We start from the raw sequence: 23,439 nt of genomic DNA, 5'->3' as shown, positions 1-23,439 counted from the left end.
AGCCCGAGGACTGGGCAGTCTAGGCGGACACTCCCGACACCACATGCTCAGGTGCTAGGCAGGGTTTGAAAGACGCCATGCTGCAGGTCCAGGGCCCTCGGCTCTAGGGTACATCACTGAGTTCTGTGGCTCTTGGCTTGGCTTTGGCTATGTAGGAAAATGTCAGGTCCCATCTCCGGGCTCTTGGCCACATCCCATAGCCGATGGCTTGTGCTGTGCTGGACCACTTCATATGCCTCCCAGCATCTTCATGGTAGGGAAACGTGCAATGTCAGTGACTGCGTACATAGGACAGACTTACCCCCTAGATGTGTTTCTCTGGAAAAGATACCCTGGCCACGCTCAGGCCATCCTGGTAGAAGCCATTGGCTTAACAACAGGATGGACCTGGCCTGGCTCAGACATAGGTCCCTATGGAATCTCCCGAAAGCAGGTGACTCTGGCTCCTAGCCTTGATGAGGTTACAGTGTCAGGCTCTTCCTAGGTCCCAGGGGTGACACAACATCGCTGTGTTCAGTCAACCTAGGCCAAACTGTTTGGTGCAGTGCTATCAGATGAGCTGTTGTGTTAATGCAGGACCATAAACTTGCTGCTCACTTGGGCAGGAATGACCCCACAGACCGGTTTCCTTGACAGCATCCACTCCCATTGGTGGGGAGAGGGATGGGCACAAGCAGCAGTTCACTGCTCCTAAAAATGCCTGCTTGTCATTGCAGATGCTAATCCTGTGGGGGTGGGGCTCCTGTTCCATGTGGGGGGTACCAGGACCCTGTGGGGAGCAGCAGGTCCCTGTAGGGAGCACCAGGTTCCTATGGGGGCCCTTTGCAAATCTTTCATACTTTTTATCTATTGTGTTTCTTTTTTTCTCTCTCTCTCTCTCTCTCTCTCTCTCTCTCTCTCTCTCTCTCTCTCTCTCCCCCCTTTCTTTCTGTCTTTTGAGGCAGCCACGAATCAGCTTTCCAAAAGAGAGAATCCAGTAAAAAAAAAAAAAATGGACAAAGCTATTACTGGAAATCACACTGAAGAAAATAGTGAGAAACGGTCTATATTTGACCTAAATTAGAAAGCAGAGGTCCCTCCAGCTATGATAGAGCCATGGCTGAACCTAACAAATGTGCTCCCCACCGACCCGGCACACATGCATCGAATAGTGGCCCCAAGAAAGATCTGTCCACACCTTGATCTCTAGACCCTGTGAGGGTGACCTATAAAGATGTGCTTAAGATGAAGGGGGCCCTGGGATTCCTTGGCGGGGGTCACGATATTCAGTAACGCAATGACATTTAAGGAAGGGAAGAGGAAGCGTTGCCTAGGCTGAATCATGCCCCCTAAAATACATTGACATCCCATCTTTGGGAACGGGGTGGTTTCAGGGAAGGAAAGTGAGAATGAGGTCATCAGGTGGGCCCTGATCCAGTTGGAAAGACTTTTTTTTTTAAAAGCAGGGAAGTTAAATGCAGAGGCAGCCATGTGATACCAGAAAATGAAGGCAGAAGTTGTGAAGGTGCCATAGCGAGGAGGGGTGGGGCTGGGGGAGGGGGAGTCCAAGCACTACCAGTGACCAACATCTGAGGGAGATCAGGCCAGGTCTTTCTAATGGCATCCGACGGACCCAGCCCTGCCCACACCTTGATTGGGGACCCTCAGAGGTCTCTGTAACAGGGAGGACATTTCTAACGGTACTGTTACGGTAGCCACAGAAAACTCACATAGAGTCTTACAGAAGAGGCTGAGAGGAAGCGGGGGAGATGTACATGAATAGCACGTGACCATAGAGACAAAGAGAGCCATGGATGATAGCTGTGAGTTAAGGAAGCCTAGAGCCACCAGAGGCCAAAGGAAAAAAGGACAGATCCTCCATCGAACCCTTGAAAGTAGTGCGGCCCCGATGGTGTCTAGATCTTGGTAGGTGGCCTGGTCCTGGGTGAGGCTCACAGAGCCTGTGTCTAGGATGTGAAGAAGGACAACCCTGCTGGCAGTAACATGGTCACATCATAGAAAGGAGATGTGTCACTGTGGACTATGGACATTTAGAGATGATTTGGAAAGTAAACAGATCTATCTAAGAGCAAGGCTTCCACACGAGGACATGGGTCTGATTTGAAGTCCCAGCTTGATGATGGGAGTTATCACTCTACATAACTCTGGGAGAATGGGCCTGACCTTCCCGACTATACAGAGATAATCCTCAAGCACATTGTCCTACTTTGTTAAATATCAAAGTCCTTGGTACAATTGTTATAAATTTAGAGACTTAAAAGAACATACACACACAGGCAGTTAGTAGAACTCTCCCTGAGATCATAAAAGCAGGAGAGCTATTCCTGTCCCTTCACTGGGTGTAGCACTTGGGAGAGTGGGCCCTACACCTTGCCTGGGCAACACAGTAGAGCTGGTACTGGTGAGCCAGGCTTGAAGGTGTGAGAGCAGGAGAGCTGGCCCAGCCCCTCATAGGCTGCAGCATTCGGGAGAGTGGCCCTGTGCCTTGACTTGGTAGCACTGTGGAACTGGCTCTAGAGGAGTGGGTACAGAAAACCCAGCCTGAGGTGACAAGTGTAGAAGAGCTGACCCTGCCTCTGACCAATGGCAGCATTGGGTGGGTATGGCCTAGCCAGAGCAGTGCCCTGGTGGTATAGATGAGGGAGAGTGAGTCAGCTGACCAGCTCAGCTACACACCCAGGCCCAGATCCAGGGCTCTGAATTGGCCAACCCCCCAAATCTATATCATCTGTGAATGGTTAGGATGTGTGAAAGGGCCAGTCATGCTGTTCCAAAGCTGCAGGATCTCCAAGACAAAAGGCAACAATAGGATAACCAGGAGTATTCCTCATGAGGGTACAATCTTATTGGTGTCACAGAAGCCAGAGGTCTTGAGCCAACTCACTGCAATGAACATTTGCAAGTGAAGATATGTGAACAGAGGGATCCTGTGAGACACACTGTAACACACTACGGCATCCATGATGAGATGTTTTCTCTGCTTCTTGTTGTTGTTGTTGTTGTTGTTGTTGTTGTTGTTGTGTGTTTTATTTTGGGTGGGAGGCTGCAAGGGCAAAGGGTAGATAGGAGGAGATGGAAAGGTGAGCGGGACTAGAGTGCATGGTATGACACAAAGGATCAACTAAGGTTTTAAAAATTAACCCACTCACTTATTCATAACTTCCAGTTAGAAACATAATAGAGGCGTTGACAGAGCTGTGCTTCTTCACCAAGTCCTAAGGGACAACACTCTTTCTTCCTTCTCTAGCTCCTAGATGCCACCCACACTCCTTCCATTGTGTCCCTTCTCCTATTTTTAAAGCTACTAATACCACATCTTTGAGAAGGGAGTGGGGTAGTAATAAACACTTGAGCATGCCCATCATATACCCTTCCATCCACTCTTCTATCTACTCATCTGCCCATCCATATGTCCATCTGTCCATCATTCTTCCCATCTATCCACCATGCATATTTCATTTATCCATTCCTTTAAGTACTCATTAATCCATCATTCATCCATCATCCCCCATTTCTCCTCCCATCTGCCATCCACTCATCTAAGAACTTATCATCCAAATACCCATCCATCCATCTTCCCAACCACTTTTCCATGCACCCTCCATCTCTCCACCCACTATCCATCCATTCACCCTGACAGTCATCCATCCACCCATCCATCTCTCTATTCATTCACTCATCCAGACATCCATACATAATGCCTTCATCCAACCACCTGTGTATCCATCCCTCTGACATCTATTCATTAAGCACTCATCATCCATTTATCCACCTTCTCATTCTTCTGTTCTTCTGCTCATGCATCCATCTATCATCCAGCCATCATTTATCCGTCTACCAACCTACCTGTCTACCTATCCATTGACTTATGGCATTCAGCATCTATCCTGTTATCTTGTTATCCAACCCTCTAGCTGTCCTTTGGCCTTTACTTATCTAAGCACCACTCATCCATCCATCTATCAATTCATCTACCCATACATCCATCCATCTTAAACCTATGCATCCTTCCGTTTAATTATCTAAACCTTCATGTATCCATTCATCTATCTTCCCACTTATCTACTTTACTACAGTTCATTCGAAGCACTGATCGTCCATACATTTACCCACCCACACATTCACCTATCTATGCATACTTCTATCCATCCACTCATCCAAGCATTCATCTCTTCATCCAACCATCCACAATCTGTCCATCCATTTATCCATCCATCCATCCATCCATCCATCCATCAATCATTTGCCAAGCCCTTATAATTGCCTGATTTGAATACAATGACATTAACGGCCATGAGCTCCCATTCTACTGTGGAGACAGATAAAACTGTGTAGTGTACCATGTGCACTAATTGAGGTACAGAATCCTATGGAGCTTTTGTCTGAGGAATAGTAGCAGTAATCTGAGGAGGCTTCTTCCTCTGGTAAACTGAGACCTAAGAGGAGACTCATGGATACTCATGGATAGAAGGACACGCACCAATAAAAAGCTGAGCTTCGGAAGACCAATGGGATGCATGAACCAGGGTTGGAGGGTCATTGTTTCTGACCCACGAGGCATGCCCTAACCCCATAAGGCCAATACTCTTTTGTCTGGTGTGATGGTTTGCATATGCTTGGCCTAGAGAGTGGCACTATTAGGAGGTGTGGCCTTGTTGCAGTAGGTGTATCATGGTGGGTGTGGGCTTAAAACCCTCATTCTAGCTGCCTGGAAGCGAGTATTCCACTAGCAGCCTTCAGATGAAGATGTAGAACTCTCAGCTCCTCCTGCAACATGCCTGCCTGGATGCTGCCATGTTCCCACCTTGATGATGATGGACTGAACCTCTGAACCTCTAAGCCAGTCCCAATTAAATGTCATCCTTATAAGAGTTGTCTTGGTCATGGCGTCTGTTCATAGCAGTAAAACCCTAACTATGACAGCTGGATGGGCTGACTTCTAAAGGTTCAACCTCCTCTCATACTACAACCAATAATAGAATGGCTCAAACAAAATATTTAGGCTTGGAACTCTACCTTGTGATTTCTCTGATACTAACATTTCTCAGCTATGAAATGGGGAAGTTGCCAGGGACCTGTAAGACGACGCATGTTAAATGCTGGGCCCACTGCTCAGCACCTGAATTGTTTGTCTCACTTTTAGGGTTAACTATGCATGAGTGTGGGTACACAGTAAATTATGCTTGTATTGGCATAGTGGCAGGGGACTGAGAGGGGACAGATAGAGGACTTCACGGACAGCAATGAGTAATATCTGGTTAGACTGGTAGCTGGGGAAGGTACCCTGAGGCTGAGGAAGAGCTGCTGGGCTGATGTTCCAGGGAGGAGCTGCTGTTCAGAGCACAAGGCAGCACTGTGGTGGTCCCTGACAAGCACTGGATCTCTGTCTACCCCCTATTGCCTACTTGGCCTGGAATAAACCTTTGTTATTAGCCACCCATCCCTTGAGGCGGCTTAAAAGAGGAAAAGGAATAAATGCATGCTGTATTGAATGGGGATGAGATCACCGTGATGGATGGCTACTCCAACATAGGCTCGGCGGGCTCCGTGACCTGCAGGACACGGCAGACCACTCCCCTGGGCCCTTCCCACAGAGCTCTGCATCATCCATGACATGTGCAAGGTGATGGGCCCTTGGAGTAGGTCATTAGGTCTGCAAAACACAACCCTTATTGATGCTGCAGATACAAGACAGTGAGAGGTGGAGATTCGGGAATGCATGGGGAGTTTGTGTCCCTGCCAGCTGGAACACGCAGCGCACAAAGGATGCTGGATTTGACCCAAAGGATGCACGGGCATCCTGAGGCCTTTGAAACACCTTCGGTTCCTTCCATAAGGCCAGGCCTAGGAACACAGGTGACTGCATTCTCTGTGGAGTAAGTACCTGGGACAATGGACCAGAGAAAGAACTCTTTCTAGAACTCCCAAAAAGTGCTTGGCTGGCACACTTGCTCCTGTTTGTGTCAGGCTATATAATAGGTCATCATTGGGTGCACACCCAGGAAACATTCCTAGGAACTAAGGGGGAGGCATTGGAAACTTCCAGAGAGGAAGGGACAAAGTAATATAGCCTTCCCCTTCATGGGTGTCATGGTCAGGACAGTGAGCTACCAAATTAAAACTTTAAGAAAAATAATGTTGGGTCCTCTCCTGAGCTACCAGGCATCTGATGAACTGGGAGCAAACTCTACGGGTTTCTCCCCATTAATTGGTAGGCAGCTGGTCTTAACCTGACTTCCAGATTCAATCACCTGTGCTGTGTCAGGAAATCTGGCTGACACCTGCTCTTTTACGTGAGCTTCTCTGTGGAGTACAGATTCATCACCTCTCAGCAAACCAGACAGGTGCTGTACCCACCCAACCAAGCTTAAGGATGTGCCAGCATAGAGGACTTACTGAGTGTCCTGGCTAAGAGATAATGTGCTTCCCAGTGCCCAAAACACGGGCTAGCTTGCTGCTCCTAAGCCTGGTCTCAGCCCCTTGACCTGATTCTGAGTAAGAAGGCATGGAGATGTGCCCAGAACAGCTAGTGTCCTCCCACTTTTGTCTCCATCTCCTGCTCTGTGGTCAGAGTGCAGAATTCATCAGTTCTAACTTGGAGTTGACGTTTGCTATTCTTCCCTCACTAGTCTGGCTGGGATTGGTCTTTATTGCTTTGTGTGTCCCAGAGAATGTTTTCACCCCTTTAGAAACCCTTCAACCCTGAGCTGTTCAGAAGAGGGGGTCCTCTGCCAGCATTACTCCAGGAAGCTGGAGGCTGAGGGTCTAGAATGGTAGGCCCCATGCATGCCAGTAGGTAGAGACTCTTCCAGAATCAGCTTTTGTAAGAACAGAGTCGCTCCTACTCACCCCAGATCCTCTCCTTCCACAAGGAGCCCAATGGCTCATCTGTGATGGACTGGATAGTAAACAAATTTACTGGTAGACCAAGTCCCCTATCACTATGAAATAGGACAAACACTCAAAGCAAAATAAGTGGCCATCAAGGCGTGTAGCAAGAGGCACTTGGTTGGGCTCCATCCACACTCCACTCTGGGCCTTAATTCCCCCATCAGCATCACAGCAAGGAGAGGATCCTGGGTGCACATCATCCTCAAGGTGAGAGGTCATGGCTGGGGGTAGTATTCATTTTCTGAGAGGCCTGACTCCCCCATTCTTCATATCTTCTTTTCCTGTTGTCTGGCTGGCTTGAGGCATTAGTTCCTCCTCCATTCCCTTGCCCTGCTCTCTTCTCTGTGCCTTGCTTAGTCCTTGCATTATCAATCTCCTGCCGAGACTCCACTTGAGAGCATGGCAGCACGCCTCGTCACAAAGACCCACTTCACAGCCTTATGGGTACAACACAGAGGCTCCTTTCCTGGTAGTCAGGGAGGCAAACTGTGGGATGTTTGAAAGCAAGGGAAACTCAGTATCTGTCTAGACCTAGCCAGCTTCATCATCCACTTTTAGCTTTTGCCTTAGCTGACATTAAAAATCACAATTACTTTTAGGGGTGGAGGAGATGACTGAGTCAGCAAAGTGCTGACGTCATAGACCTGGAGCCCCAAGTTCAGTCTCCAGCACCTAGTAACAAGCTGGATGCCATGGTTCGGACCTGGACTGGGTTGGAGGAATTGCTAATCCCAGCACTGGGGTGGTGGAAGACAGGAGGGTCCCCAGGATTCGCTGCCTAGTCTGTCTGAGTGAATACAAGAGCACCTGTCTCAGGTGGAGACTGTCTCAGAACCCAGATGGACAGCGATGGAGGAAGACACCTCGCATGGACCTCTGCACACTTCCCACACACTCACACCCCCATGCAATCACACTCACACATACGTATACCACCACCACACTTCCCCACAGATCACCGTGACTTTAAGAGCTGGGGAGATGACTCCAGCAGTAGAGTCGTGGCTGCATAGGCTTGAGGGAGGTGTGCAAACATGGATATCAAACAAGCAAGACCACATGACCACACCCTTGCAGAGCACATGCTCTATAACTACTATAGGTTGCTAGGAATGGCCTTGAGCTATTGACAGTCATTTCTTCAAGTATTTTAGGACAAGTTCTCAAACATTCAGAAACCTTGGGCACAATGCACAACCAGTGTCCAAGCAACCAATTCTTCATGTCCTGCTCACTTGTTTCATTACCCATGAGCCCTTGAACATGTATCTATTGATGTTCACTAATCCATCTTTTATGGTATGCCTTTTTGATTCAGTCACCAATATCTTTCTTCCCAAATGCCACCAGTGAGTCTCACCGACTGAAGTTCGGCAGCAACAGTCAGTTGTGGGGGTTCATGTATACTCTGCATTCGGTGGGGTGGCTAAATTTTCTCCCCACTAAAGCACTGTAATCAGAAGCCTGCTGGTCTCCTTGGGAGGCAGGCTTCAGCATGCTCTCTGTCACCTGCCACTTCCTGTTGTACCATGGCATCTTCCCATTTCTGCTAGTTTTCAGCTGAATTCCTCCCCTGCCTTTCTAGTCTTTGAGATGTGAAGTCGGGCCGCTGAACTGGTCATTCTTTGTGGACCCAGTGCTCACAGCTGTAACTCTCCCTCTGAGTACAGCATTTGCTGCTTTGTGAAGTATGTGCTTCAGTAAGTCCACAGATCCATTATTCACTAACGCCAAGCCTATAAAGAGTCAGGTCACATCCCTAACCCCAGTACTTCTCTCAGGCCCCATCCCAGTCAAAACTTGATACTGACATTAGTCTGATAGGTTCCCTCATTGTTTGTCTCTTGTTCTCAAGCTTCTTGTTAGCATGTGACAATCACACATTCTCAGATGGAATGAGCTGTACCAAGTGGTTTTTCCAGTGTATGGAACACCATTGATATTATCTGTCCTCCACTGATGGTACATGGATATACTACAGGGAGTTCATCTGTCCTCCATTGACAGTATATGGATATACCACAGGGAGTTCATCTGTCCTCCACTGATGGTACATGGATATACCACAGGGAGTTCATCTGTCCTCCATTGACAGTATATGGATATACCACAGGGAGTTCATCTGTCCTCCACTGATGGTACATGGATATACTACAGGGAGTTCATCTGTCCTCCATTGACAGTATATGGATATACCACAGGGAGTTCATCTGTCCTCCACTGATGGTACATGGATATACTACAGGGAGTTCATCTGTCCTCCATTGACAGTATATGGATATACCACAGGGAGTTCATTTGTCCTCCACTGACAGTACATGGATATACCACAGGGAGTTCATCTGTCCTCCACTGACAGTATATGGATATACCATAGGGAGTTCATCTGTCCTCCACTGACAGTATATGGATATACCACAGGGAGTTCATTTGTCCTCCACTAACAGTATATGGATATACCACAGGGAGTTCATCTGTCCTCCACTGACAGTATATGGATATACCACAGGGAGTTCATCTGCCCTCCACTGACAGTATATGGATATACCATAGGGAGTTCATCTGTCCTCCACTGACAGTATATGGATATACCACAGGGAGTTCATTTGTCCTCCACTAACAGTATATGGATATACCACAGGGAGTTCATCTGTCCTCCACTGACAGTATATGGATATACCACAGGGAGTTCATCTGCCCTCCACTGACAGTATATGGATATACCATAGGGAGTTCATCTGTCCTCCACTGACAGTATATGGATATACCACAGGGAGTTCATTTGTCCTCCACTAACAGTATATGGATATACCACAGGGAGTTCATCTGTCCTCCACTGACAGTATATGGATATACCACAGGGAGTTCATCTGTCCTCCACTGACAGTATATGGATATACCACAGGGATGTCCTCCACTGACAGTATATGGATATACCACAGGGAGTTCATTTGTCCTCCATTGACGGTTTATGGATAATCACTGGGGGCTCATTTGTCCTCACTTGATGGTATATGAATATACCAGAGTGTCCAAATATCCTCCATTGATGGGGTAAATGGACTTGTGCAGTATTTGGATTTTTGGGATATGGCTTCTAGAACATTCTTGTTCAGTTTTCTTGGCGGAACTCTGGAGTATGGATAAATGAACATGGGATTTTATAAGAAAATTATTTGTTAAGGGGCTTCACATGAGTATGAGAATTGTGTGTGTGTGTGTGTGTGTGTGTGTGTGTGTGTGTAGGCACGTGCAGATGTACACGCATGTGAGTGTGTAGTCACAGGTCAACTTTGAATGCTGTTTCCTAAGATCCATCTGTCTTATTTTAAAGGAGCATTTCTCACTCAGACCAGGATAAGGCGGCTGGCCAGTGAGTTCAGAGGATGCCCTATCCTGAGCTAGGATCGCAAGCCTGCGCCATCATGCCCAGCTTTTCCCATGGGGTTTAGGGATTGAACTCAGGTTGTCCTGCTTATGTTGTTCCTTTTATGAATAGAGTTACCTGCCATCCCAGGATAGTAATTTTTTCATAATAGCTGCTACATTGATAATATCTTTAAGACTGTTAATTGGAAATTATTTTCTCTCCGTGTTGGTTTCTTGCCTGCTTCCTAGTTCTGGGGTTTCAGATAGAAGTTGCTGTGGCAATTATCTTAAAGACCATGTATTCTATTAGTATTTATACCCGTTTCCCCACAGGAGACTCAGCTCTTGGGCAGTGGACAAGATGAGGAGGCTGCTGTCCTTGCTTTGGGGCCCCTCGTTGGTGGGAGCACACATAGAGAGATCAGACTCTGCCAGACTGGGTACTGGAGCCCTGTGCCTCAGGCAGTATCTTATCTTAAATCCACCTTTAGGGGACAGATGGTTTTTTGTTTCGGGAAATAACTTTAATGGGCCTTTTGCTGATGCGAAGGGAAAGCAAATATTATATTCTGCAACAGAAAGCGCTAGTCAGCTAGGCGCTAAATTGCTCCGCATAACGAGGTAAGCGCTGTCTCCCTGGGGTGGAACTGCATCTTTGTTGATTATGTTTTCTTCAGGAAATTCTCCTAAATATGGATTTAATCTGAGCTGTTCCTGGAGATGGCTGTTTGTTCTTAGAAGATGTGGGCTGAATACACTCAAGTGTGTGAGTGGATAGCATATAAAGCCGTGTGTGTGAGTGTGTGTTAGTGTGTGTGTAAGTGGGTATGAGTGTGTGTGAGTGTGTATGTGTGAGTGTGTGTGAGTGTGTATGTGTGAGTGTGTATGTGTGAGTGTGTGTTAGTGTGTGTGTGAATGTGAGTGTGTGAGTGTGTATGTGTGTGAGTGTGAGTGGGTATGTGTGAGTGTGTGTGTGAGTGGGCATGAGTGTGTGTGTGAGTGTGAGTGGGTATGTATGAGTGTGAGTGTGTGTGTGTGAGTGGGTATGAGTGTGTGTGTGAGTGTGAGTGGGTATGTGTGAGTGTGTGTGTGTGAATGTGAGTGTGTGAGTGTGTATGTGTGAGTGTGTGTTAGTGTGTGTGTAAGTGGGTATGAGTGTGTGTGTGAGTGTGAGTGTGTGTGAGTGTGTGTGAATGGGTATGTGAGTGAGTGTGTGAGTGTGTTTGAGTGGGTATGTGTGAATATGTGTGTGTGTGTATGTGTGTGTGTGTAGTAATGTGAGTGTGCAGCTATGTGTGTGAGTGTGGTGATATGTGTGTGTAAGAATGTGCATTTGTACATATATCTGCATGCACGACAGTGTCTCTGTATGCCTGTATTTCTGCTGGGCTTGGCATGGCTCCTGAATATCCTCTGTGTAGGAGATCCCACCTCCCCTATCAAGTGAGGTGGCTGAGCCTCCTATCAGGAGAGACTCGAGCAGAATACACAGAGCTGGTTACCCGCATGACCCAGGTGACCCTCAAGATGGCTGAGAGAACGGCCACCAGGGTCATGGTGTGGGCAGGTGAGCCCCTCAGGAGTCACGGTACACTTAGCAGTTGCTGGTTCCCTCAGCTCTCCCAGTGGCAGGCAGGGCCTTGCTGGTAGCATGGGGTGGAGTGACCTTGGCCACTGAGAGGACATTGGGTGGGGCCTAGTAGGGCTGAAGACAGACCCCAAGCACAGGGAAACAGATGCTCTTTCCCCATGCAGAAAAGCCTCACCTCTGCATCATCCACCTCACCCTTGCTGCCCATTCCTGAATGCTCTCAGGGGCTGGGAAAGGAAACCAGGGTAGGGCACAGGCTTCCTGTCCTAGTGCACCAGCCCACAGATGCGCTGGGAACGTCTAGAGAGAGTAAGGAGCCAGAATAGTCCCTGAGAGGGCATGGTAGGGCATCCACCAATGTGCAACTGTGTTGATAGTGCGCTGCCCCAGGTCTCCAAATGTCCTGACAGACCAGGAGAGGAGTGCACGCATTGGCCTGGAGAGAAGATTGCTGGGAAATCCTTACCTGGAAAGCCAAGTCTCCATTTCCTGCCATTTTGCTAAAAGTAGCTGGAGCGGAGTTGGGGTGCTTGCATGACGCTCACATCCAGCTTTTGGAGCAAGAAGATGACCATTCTCTGGACTCAAACTATGGCATCCTCTAGGAACTGAGGAGGCTCCAAAGGTCAGCTTGTGACTGCTGAGCAGAATCATGGGGAGTGAGGGAGGCAGCCAGCAGGGTTAGGTTAGGAACCACTTGGTGGGCAGATGCAATTCTCAGATATGACCACAAGGCGGAGCATCAAATCAAATGTGGCTAAGGAGCGAGTGCCACGAATTCCAAGAGTGGAAACGTGGGAACTTCCACTCCCACGCCACTTCCACTATGGCACCAGAGAGCTGTGGGAACAGCTTCAGGACTTCAACTGTCTCCCGTGATCCTTGTGGAATAAAAAAAAAAGTGTTGCTTGGATGTACCTCATCAAAGAGACATTCTACAGATGGCACATTTAGGGCTCCAAGGCTCCCACAGAGACCCAACCTCAGACCATCCTATTGTTGCTGCCTGGTGGGAATCCATGCAGCAAGCCAGTTCTAGGAGACTACAGCATGCTGACTGACTACTGCGGCTCTCTGGCTTCCCTGTTCCCTGGGGTCACACAGCAGGCTGTGTGCTCACTGCAGTGATCATGGACCTTGGTCCTACACTGCCCTGATGAGTAGGGAGGGCTTGCAGGGCCGTGGGGATTTCCAGCTGCTTACACTTAGACTGATCTGGAAAATGGCGCCTCCATCCCCGGCTAGTGATTCTACATTCTCTGTAGTGTCCTTACAAGGCATGTTTTATTTATTGGAAGAGGTGGCTGCCTTGGGAGTAATTCTCCTTCGCCATTCTCTGGCAGAGAGGGTAGATTTGCCAGCTGCAGGCTTGGCTTGCTCAGGGTCTCCTAGGGCTGCAAACCCCTGGCACATAACGGGCACTCTCGGTGTGCCTACCGCATCTCAAAGCTGGTGGGGGACACCTGGCTTGGGCAGATAACAGAATCAGTCCAACTCAAGGACAGGAAGTAGCCCTAACCAGGTGAAAGCAGATGACCCTACCAGAACCCAGGCAGGGAGCACCGCCCACATATGATATAAATATATCCAGGGGATCCCATCCAGATACAGAAAGACCTAACCCAGATGCAGGCAGATGACCCTATCTAGGACCCTGGCAGCGGGCATTTACTCATCCAGTCATCACATGGGGATGTGCAGGAGCCTGCATCAGAGACTGCAGTCAGGAAATAGTCGTGTGACTTGGAGCTGTAGGATAGACCATAACCTGCTGTCCAGCATCCCACTGTCTAGCTTCTTACCCTTCACTACTCACTATTCAGCTCTAGTCCATCGGGTCCTGCGGATGGCCCCACAAAGACACCTCTGCAAGAAGGCTGCCTACCCTCTCAGGAGCCCCAATTTCATCCCTTAGCCAGGCCCAGGCTGCCTGGTTTTAGACATCAGGAGCCTTGGCCAAGCAGTGACAGTCCCTTGGATTCTGAACTCATGCTGCAACAGGTGGGGACAGAGGAAAGATGTCAGGGGCCCGGGAGTTCATAGCACATCAGTTCATGGACCTCCTGACACCTCTCCTCTTGTCCCCACCTGTCCTACTTCTATTGGCAGTGAGAAGTAGGCCTGAGGTGCCCACGCACTTGGCAGGAAGGATGACAGAAGTGCCTAGATCCAGAAAACAGAGCGGTGTAGCTGGAGAGGTTCCCTGGATGGTTAGGAAAGAATCCCTAACCTCAGCCGAGGCCGCCCCAGCATTCCACGTCTGCCTCTGCCCACGGCCCACCCACGAGGGAAAGAGTCAGGGCCTCTGACAGGGCACAGACTCCAGGACACTCCTCCAGGTGAGTGGGAAGACATCAATAAGGTGAACCTCTCAAAGGTTCCCAGTCCCTACAGGCAAACACCTGCAGGTGCCCGCCTGGGTCCTGGGAGGACACTCTGTCTAAGCCCAGTTCTTGGATCCTCGGGGCTGCAGCTTCAGCATACCTTAGTCTCAGAAGAATGGCTGGGCTGATGCAAGAGGAACCACACTACATGGGGGAGTGGGATCCCAGCCCCCAGCACACCCCTGCAGCCCTCTCAGACTCCTATCAGAAGCAACTGGTGAGGAGAGCGGTAGATACAAGGCTCAGACCCAGTGTGGCGAAAAGAAGCAACCAAGAGTGGAGAGAACCTAAACCAGTAGCCGCGTGCCAACCGAGGTGGGGTTCAGCAGGCATGGGAAGTCAGGCGAGTTGTGGGTCACTTGCAGGACTGCAGATGGTACCCCACGAGAGTTCCTCAATGAGAATATGCATGCATGGGCGTGTATGTGTGTGTTCTACTGGGCTCCTCTTGCACACACACACACACACACACACACACACACACACACACACACACCAAGGGGGTAAGCAGCCAGGCCAACAGCAAGGTTGGACAGAAGCTCCTGGGTGCCCTGGTCAGGAGACACTGAAAGAGGTTGGAGGTCTTGCACCAAAGACCTAGGATTAGAGGGTTGCAGTGGCCATGGTTCTGCCTGGCAGCAGAAGATGGGGAACAGCTAATGGTCCTTCTCTCCATGATTAGGGTGTAGTTAGGGCCCATCCATGTCCTTGTCACTTTCATCTCTCTGACATCTTGGGGTACCCTGAGAGCAATTTTTACAGCTAGAGGAAGAAACAAGAAATACCCTAAGAGACTCCATGACAAGATGGGGAGTTCTGCCTCTGTGGGTGGGGAGTTCTGGAAGGACACATTGCACTGAGCTACAGAACCCATCGCCTGCACATGGGACCCTGGGCTGTGGTAGGACTGTCCTCAAGGAGCACTCTGTTGCTACCATGAAGGAGAGGGTCTGTCTCTACATCTCCATGGTCCCTTTCTACAGGGAGGCTCAGAGGCCCAGTGTTTACCTGTGACTCCCAAGACTCCCATTATAGAGCCTGGGTTATTCCCTGACCCCATGGAAGTGGCATAGAGACTCAGATGTGGACAGGTACTATGGTGGCTTCCTGTGCTATGGGTCTGCCTGCAGCTCCTTAAGAGTCAGGTGACTCTCTCCGAGCCCCGAATTGGGCAGGGTTTCAGACTGCTGAAAAAGACCTGGTTGGTTGGTATGTCCTCAAATGGTAGAGTTGCATTCACTTAGACTCACACCTGGACTCAAGCTTTAAAAGACAGGAAGTGCAGTGTGGTCCTCCTCATTCAACATTTGGCTCCATAGACCTGCCCACTAGACCTTCCAGCCAGGGTGATCTCACAGGCAGAGCCAGTGGGCATGCTTCTGTTCATTTCTCCTAAGCACACCTAGGGAGCATACATACACTACAGCTATGCCATGACAGGCTTGATTTTCCCAGCCCATGCTCACTTTGCCCTCAGAAACCCCGTGAAGTAGTCACTCAGTCTCAGCTCATGTGGATAGGACTGTCTGTCTGTCTTCCCAGCTCTCAGCCTTCCTGCTCTCTTCTGGTCTGTGGAGCTTCACCTGGGCCATCCATGTGCCCTGCCCAGGCAGGTCAGGGCCAGGGACACATTGTTCCAGATGGGCCTCTCTATACCACACATGACTTCACCATCCTAGGTTCTACGACACATTCATTTCTTCATGTTGTCAAATCTCTAGTCAGTTCTCAAACTTGCTCATGTAATAATGGGACTTTTTTTTCCTGAACACTCCTCTTTAACTATGTGTGTCTTAACATCTTGGGAAGGCACTTGCAAGCTGGAAAGAACCCTGCGTGGTCCTGGCCCTGGCGTTTATGGCTGTGACTCACCTGGCTGAGCCTTCCCTAACTCATTGTTCACCCATGTGGAAAACAAGATACGTCACCCAGAAACCCTAGGGGTAACTCAAGTCCTGACCTCTCAGGTTCCTAACCCTTGGGGTCACACACCGTAGATAGATCAGGTGAACATTCACCTGAGACCTGGATCATGTGGCGGTCCAACAGTTTCATAGAGCCAGCAAGAGGAGCCCAGTAGAACGTGTGTGTGCATGGGACGCTCTACAGACAAGCCCAGCACTGCTGTTAGCACCCAGGGCTTGGGCACAGGAACACAGCTATTTGTGTGTTCTTGGGAAGAACACAGTGCAAAAAATGGGACCCTGGGCCCTGAATGTGACCGTGAATGTTGGGGTTCTCTTGAATAGTTGGATTGTCTCTCCAGCAGCAGGGCAGCCTGTGGCATCTAGAAAAATAAAAGAAAATCAGCTTGGAATCCACCTCTTGGCAGTTCAGGCAGTCAGCTTTGATTGAAAACACATCCTCAGATTCACAGAGAATACCGCTGAAGAAGCTTGGGATGGCCTGGGGCAAGATAGAGCAGCTCCCTGCTGCATTCCCAAGTTCTCCTGGTAAGGACATTATTAAATTCATCTGAAGGTCAAATAAGATCCACAAATCAAAAACAACATTAGCAAGTAAAAACAGGGCTGTGAGATTCAATCAGGACATGTTTCCCTTGGGTAGGCATCTGCAGAGCTTCACCTGACTGAGGGGCTGCTGGTCCAGCTTACGGCCTGGTAGAGGGAACCGAAGAATTGGGAGGGGGCATTTGCAAGCAAGAGCAATGACAGTGGTGAGGTTAGCTTCTTACTTATGACTCCGAGGCTTCAAAGAAAACCAGCGGGTGGAGCATGGTGTACCAGAACTCCCCTAAGCCATGTTTTAAGACCCTTGACAGGCAGGGTGCCTTTTGCTTTTGTGACCACATGACCAAGAGGATTGCTCCTCACAGAAGTCCCATTCAAAAATTCCAACTCCGTAGGACCACATGACAGTGAGGGCAAGGATCATTGGGGCTCCCCAGGCCTCCCCAGATCTCCATGGGGGAATGATTTGAGGTAGATTCATATTGTCTTTTGCATGATATCCAAGTCCCTCTTGGCCATGGTTTTATGGTCATCTTACTTCCAAGATAAATGTTTTTGTCCTGAAGGACTTCCCCCACTTTCCAAATGTTCTCTCAACTGCACACACACACACACACACACACACACACACACACACACACACACACACACACACAATTCATCTCAGGGCAGCATCCAGACTCAGCCACTAATCCCAGTGCCAGCTTGGTGATGCAGTTCCTTATGAAAGGCACCACCGTTGTCCTCCAACAATACAGCAAGAGCAACAGATTCAAGGATTCATGGATTCTCTGCCCTTCAGAACTTCCAGGGTTCTTGCGGACACTGAACATTTGTAAAAGGTTGACATGGCTGGGCCTTGCCCTCATTTCAAGGATCAGAAGCATTGGTCTGCTACTGCTTCATGGTCCTTGATCCTACAGATGGAACCCAGGTGAGGAGGCCTCTCAGTGACCCGATTGCTTGGGGTGACGTCTGTGAATGTGAGGAGAAAACACAAAGGCTGGAGCAGGTGAATACTGTACAGGCTGAGCCTCCCAACCCGAGTCCACAGTGGCCCTGGATCCCTCTGTGACTGAGCCACCTGCTCCTCTGATTGTGACTGGATAGGCACTGGGGTCCTCTATCCCCTTTTCAAACCGTTCTGGTCTAGGCTTCCCGGGGAGGCTCAGAGAAACAGCTGTGAGCAAAGCCTTCCAAGTCACTGCCTGAGGGCAGATTTTCTTCCAGGAAGAGAGGCAGGTGGCAAAGGAGGAGAACGGTTGTGTTGGATGATGAAGAGCTATAGAAACACTAACACAAGGCATAGAGGCTGGGGAGACTTGGTAGGAGCTTAGTGTTTGACCAGCCCTCAGGGACAAGGCAGAATCAGGAGGAAGAGCAAGGTAGGGAGTCTGGAAAGGCCCAGCAATGGAGGCGGGAAGGGGCTTCTGTGAATGTCTGCCCTAGAAGTACTTGGCTTGTGTAAAGCCCCACCCTGTGGGTGACACTCAGCTTGAGAGCTCTGTATTGGTAAGACAATTGCCCAGAGTTCTTGGGGGTTCATCGGCTGATGGAGGGTTCGGCTTATTTGAACTTTTTTCTATTTATTGTGCTGTGATATGCAGGATTCTTTTTGTATGGGCAGTATAACACATCTATCATTGTGTGATTCTGTTCACAATAGTTTCACGTTAGGCAGACCAGATAGATCAGACCCAGTCTGTAGTCACCTCTGGTTAGTCTCTGACCCTTCGTCAAGAGATCTCTGCAGTCCTCTAGTGGATGCCAGGGTGGGGTATGAATGACAATGTGTAAGTTAGGTTAACTAGTTGCCCAACGGCACCACCAGGATTCATGCTAACAAAAGAACTCAGCCAGATAAACGGCAACCCCAACTCCATAGCAACAGGTGGGCGAGCTTGAATGTGCCACAATAATGGGACAATTTGGTTACATGTTCTATAGTACTGAAATTCATTTTAAGACTCAGACTATGAGGTTATGTTATGGCTCATTAACACATAGTAACTAACATAATTGCACAACCCCAGACACATACATACAAATGCACATACAAGTGCACATACACCCAACGTGGTCCAAATATGCAGAGGACATCACTGCTTTGCTGGTGCCCTGCTTTCATTTCTATTGCTCTGTAAAGCACTCTGACCAAAATCCACTTAGGGGATAAAGGTTTATCTGAGCTCACAATTCCAGGTTATAGTCCTTTATAACAGAGAAGTCAAAACTGCAGGAACGTTAAAGAGCTGGTCACATCACATCAATAGTTGGAAGTAAGAAGAATTAATGCATGTTTAGTGCTCAGTTCACTTTCCCCAGTCTTAGAGAATTCAGGACCCAATCTTAGGGAATGGTGCCACCCACAGTGGACTTGGTTTTCTCAAATCAATTAACATAATCAAGACAATCCCCCACAGATATACTCACAGGTCGACCCGATCTAGACAGTCTCTCAGTGAGACTCTCTTTCCAAGTGATTTTCATGTCAATTTGACAATTAAAGCTAACTACCACAGCTGCCTTTTGTTTCTTCAGAATTTTGTTTTAACCCCACATTCCATTCCTCTGGGCTGACAGAAACATGAGCTTGGCTACTTAACCTTAATTATTCCTGAGACTTGTCTCCAATAACCCTCTCACCCATGATTTCTGGCATCGAGTGTTCTGGGAGATTTCTGTCATGTGTAACATCATTTTCCTCTGGAGGAATATTCTGGAAATAGTGGCTAATCTTTTCTTTTTAAGCTAAATATAACTTCTCAAAGAGGAAAAGGTGGGAATGGATGCTCAGTAATTAGCAGAAGTTAATTAGTAGTGTATATACCATAAGTCCAGGTATGTGAGCTCCTTAGAATTTACCACACTGTGATTTTTCCCTTTAAAACATAATGAAACTATCAACAAAGTGTGTTTTATTCCTATCTGTGAAAATAATAAGCTGTCAACTTTTAGGAGAAAAAAAACACGGCAATTTGGGTCACATTTAATTTTCTTCAAAAAGTGCTGATAAAACACTATTTCAAGGAGAACATGGTATGTAGTGAATCCTATGGAAATGACTAATGAGCTCTGAATTGATATCAGAGCAAGCTGCGGAACACAAGATCAACATAGAAGGAAAAAAAATCAGTTCTATTTCTACACGTGAGGGAAGAAGCAACTGAAGGCAGGATTATCCCAGCATCCCCATTTACAACCGAAAGAACACACTCTTCAGACTCTATTGAGAAAAGCACAAGACTTAACTTTCACTACGTATAAAACTTACATGCAGAATAATACAGAGCATGGTTGAAAGACACTGAAGAGGGCTTTCATGAATGGAAGGACACCCCAAGGTCATAGGCCAGAAACCTTGCTGGAAGAGCGTCTGTTTGGCAGATTATAATCCTTGCTCTTTCATCACTGGGGCGGATGTTTCCGGGGAAGGCAGTTTGCCGCTGCTGGTTACAGTTCACAGATTGTTGACTTACAGTAGGGAGATAAAACTGGTAATTTTGGCCAGCCTATTAGAGAGGCATGAAGGCAACGGTGAAGCCCCTCTAAAGGCGAGGTCTACCTGCGCACTACAACCTTCATGCTTCTGAATATCCTCCTCGATGTCAACCCCATGGGTCGTGTACTCACCTGGCCAGCTAGGAACTGAGAGTTCAGAAGTCATCGACTCATTCCCATGAAGGATCCTGTGATAGTTCAATACAGAACAGGTCAGTTTTTAGGCAATGCATGGAGACAACGGGACGGTCACATTAGAAAGAAATCAGACCCTTGTTTCACGGAACATAAAAACTGAACTTAAAATAAACCAAAGCTTAAAATGTAGATACCAAGACTTTCAGAAATAAAAATAAAACACAAATTTACATGACTTTGGACTAGACCGTGGTTCCCTGAGGTACCAAGATCACATATAATAAAAGAAAATTGGACTTAAACTAAAAACATTTTTTGAGAAGTGATGATTGAACGCAGGGCCCCATGCAAACTGCGGAAGTCCTGGAGCACTGAGCCACCCTCGAGCCCTCTTTTTAGTTTGGACCTTGAGACAGGATCTTATGAGAGAGCTAAGGTTGGCTTTGACATCCCTTTGTAGTCTATCCTAGCTTTGAACTTGTAATTTCTCCCACCTCAACTTCCCAAGTGACTGAGAAGACAGCATGTGTCATCTAGTCTGGCTAGAAAACTGTCACTGAGAAAATAAAAGGCAACCTGCGGACAAAGAGAAAATACTCAGAACTTAGTAAAAGGTTTAGATTTAGAATATAGAATACAACTCACACTGTTTAGTAACAAAAAGACAGTAACTAGAACATGGGTAGTGGATCTAATGGACATTTCCCCACGGAATATAGATATACAAGTGCCAAAATGGTGGTCAGCAAAGTGAGCCAGCAGAGAAATTCAAGTCAAACCACTACAGGGCACCGTGACTATGTGGAAGATGAACATGTCTGTAAGGAAGGAGAAAAGAAAGAGGAAGAATTGGCAGGGATGTCCAGATGCTGAAACCCCTGCACATGGCTGTTGGATCTGCAACGTGCTGTGGGTAGGCTTCTCAGAATGGTAGCATGCAATGCATGACACGATAATTGTACTCCTAGATGCACAAGAGAGAAATGACATGTCCAGCTGGAGAGATGGTTCAGTGGTTAGGAGCACTTGCTGCTCTTGCAGAGAGCACAGGTTTGGTTCCAAGTACCCATGCGACAGCTCACAAATACCTCTAACTCCAAGTGCAGGGGACTGATGTGCTATTCTGGTCTCTGTGGGTACCAGGCATTCACCTTGTGCATGTATATACATACAGGCACTCACACATGCACAGACAATATAAAGTAAATACATCTTTTATGAGGACATGCTGGCACACAAAAGTTCATAGCAACATCACTGGTGGCAGCAAGAAGGAGAAAAACCACCCAAACACCCAATCAACTCACACGTGGCTAAAGAAAATGCAGTGTGTATAGAAAAAAAAGTGAAGGATTAACGAGTTCTTGCATTAGTCAGCTTTCCATGGCTATGATAAAATACTTGAGGCAACTGACTTGCAAAGAGGAAAGGTTTATTTTGGATCAAGGTTCTGAAGGACTGAGGCACTCGATCATTTGGGACTCTGGTGATGGTGGCACAAATGGCAGGTGTCTTAGGGTTTCTATTGCTGTAAAGAGACACCATGACCACACCACGGCAACTGTTATAAAGAAAAAACATTTAATAAGGGCTAGCCTAAAGTTTCAGAAGTTTAGTCCGTTATCACCATGACGATAAGCATCAAAGCGTGCAGGCAGACATGGTGCTGGAGAAGGAGATGAGAGTTCAGACTGGTAGGCAGCAGGAAAAGAACTGGTTTGAGCTTCTGAGACCTCAAAGCCCATCCTCTAGTGACGCACTTCCTCCAACAAAGCCACACCTACTCCAACAAGGCCACACCTCCTGATAGTTCCACTCCCCATGGGCCCATGGCAGCCATTTTCATTTAAAATACCACAGAGGGGCAACAGTCCTTCATGTGGGTCTTCTTAAAGGCCTAAGGATCTCTTACAATGAACCCCCAAATTTTCCACAGCACCTGACAGTATCCTAGGGAGCAAATCTTCAACGAATGGTGTTTCGTAAGCCCCTCATCCAAATCACAGCGATGCTTCGACCTTGAAAACAGTGTGCCACGTGGAAGGCCCGGTTGCAGATGACCACACACTGCAGAGCCGGCAAGTGGCTGCGGTTGCTTAAAATAGGTCAGGGAAGTGAGGCCAAAATTGAGTCACTCACTACCCATGGACACAGAGTTTCTTTTCAGGGTTCAAAAGTGTCCTAAAAATGGTTATACTGAAGGTGCAGCTGAGATCTCGTGCTGAGATAGAATGCGCTGGAGGCAGAAAGGGCAGGAGAGATAATCTAATTCCAGGAAGAGTGAAACCAGAGACGTGACTCAGCAGGTGAAGGAGCAGTCCGCCAAGTGTGGCAACCCGAGTCCAATGTCTAGGGCCCACATGGTGGAGGGAGAGAAGTGACTCTCAAAAGTGACCTTCACGTGTGCACCACAGTATGCACTGCAGTCCCCCCACTTGTAAGTAAATCTATCAGAGAGAGGAGGGGGAACATTTTGCCCTTTATGCTGAGGGTAGAGGAAACCAGAGACCCAGCTGTCTCCTCCCAGGAGGCACCCCTTAAACTCCCCTGCCACACACCTGACCTTCCTTCTGTAGTTTTCCTACATAGTGTAAGGCTGTCGCCGGCACAGCGGAGAGAAAACAACTGCGCTCTTTCCTTTCCCAGTTTGGTCAAATTGTAAACAAGTCTATATTTCCTTACTCATTTCTGTTTTCTAATTTCTTTCGAAACTAAGGTCATGAGTTTCCAACCTAATGGCTGGGAAGCAGCTGAGTAACTCCACACATACACTAAAGCATCAGATTGTATGCTTTTAAATGGAGGACAATGAGTCACAGTGAGTTCTACCTCGATAGAGACAATCAAGAAAAGACCAATGTGACGAAGTGGTTCTATTAACAAGCGCTTACCCACTAAGAAACACCTCTAAGGCTCCACTAGGGCCTCAAAAGAAAATGTACAATGAACATGGAGCAGTGCAACTTCTCTCACCAAGACTCCCTGTGAGTTCAGAGGCTGAGAGGGTGGACTGGCCGACAGTTTCCTGTCAGGGTCAAGTCTATTACGAAAGAGAGAAAAGCAGTAAGGATTATCCCAGGAAATGCACAGCGGA

This window comes from Rattus norvegicus, chromosome 9, assembly GCF_021556685.1.
Source record: "Rattus norvegicus strain SHRSP/BbbUtx chromosome 9, alternate assembly SHRSP_T2T, whole genome shotgun sequence".
Classification (NCBI taxonomy): Eukaryota; Metazoa; Chordata; class Mammalia; order Rodentia; family Muridae; genus Rattus; species Rattus norvegicus.
The sequence above is the reverse complement of the archived record's forward strand: the minus strand, read 5'-3'. Positions refer to the sequence as shown.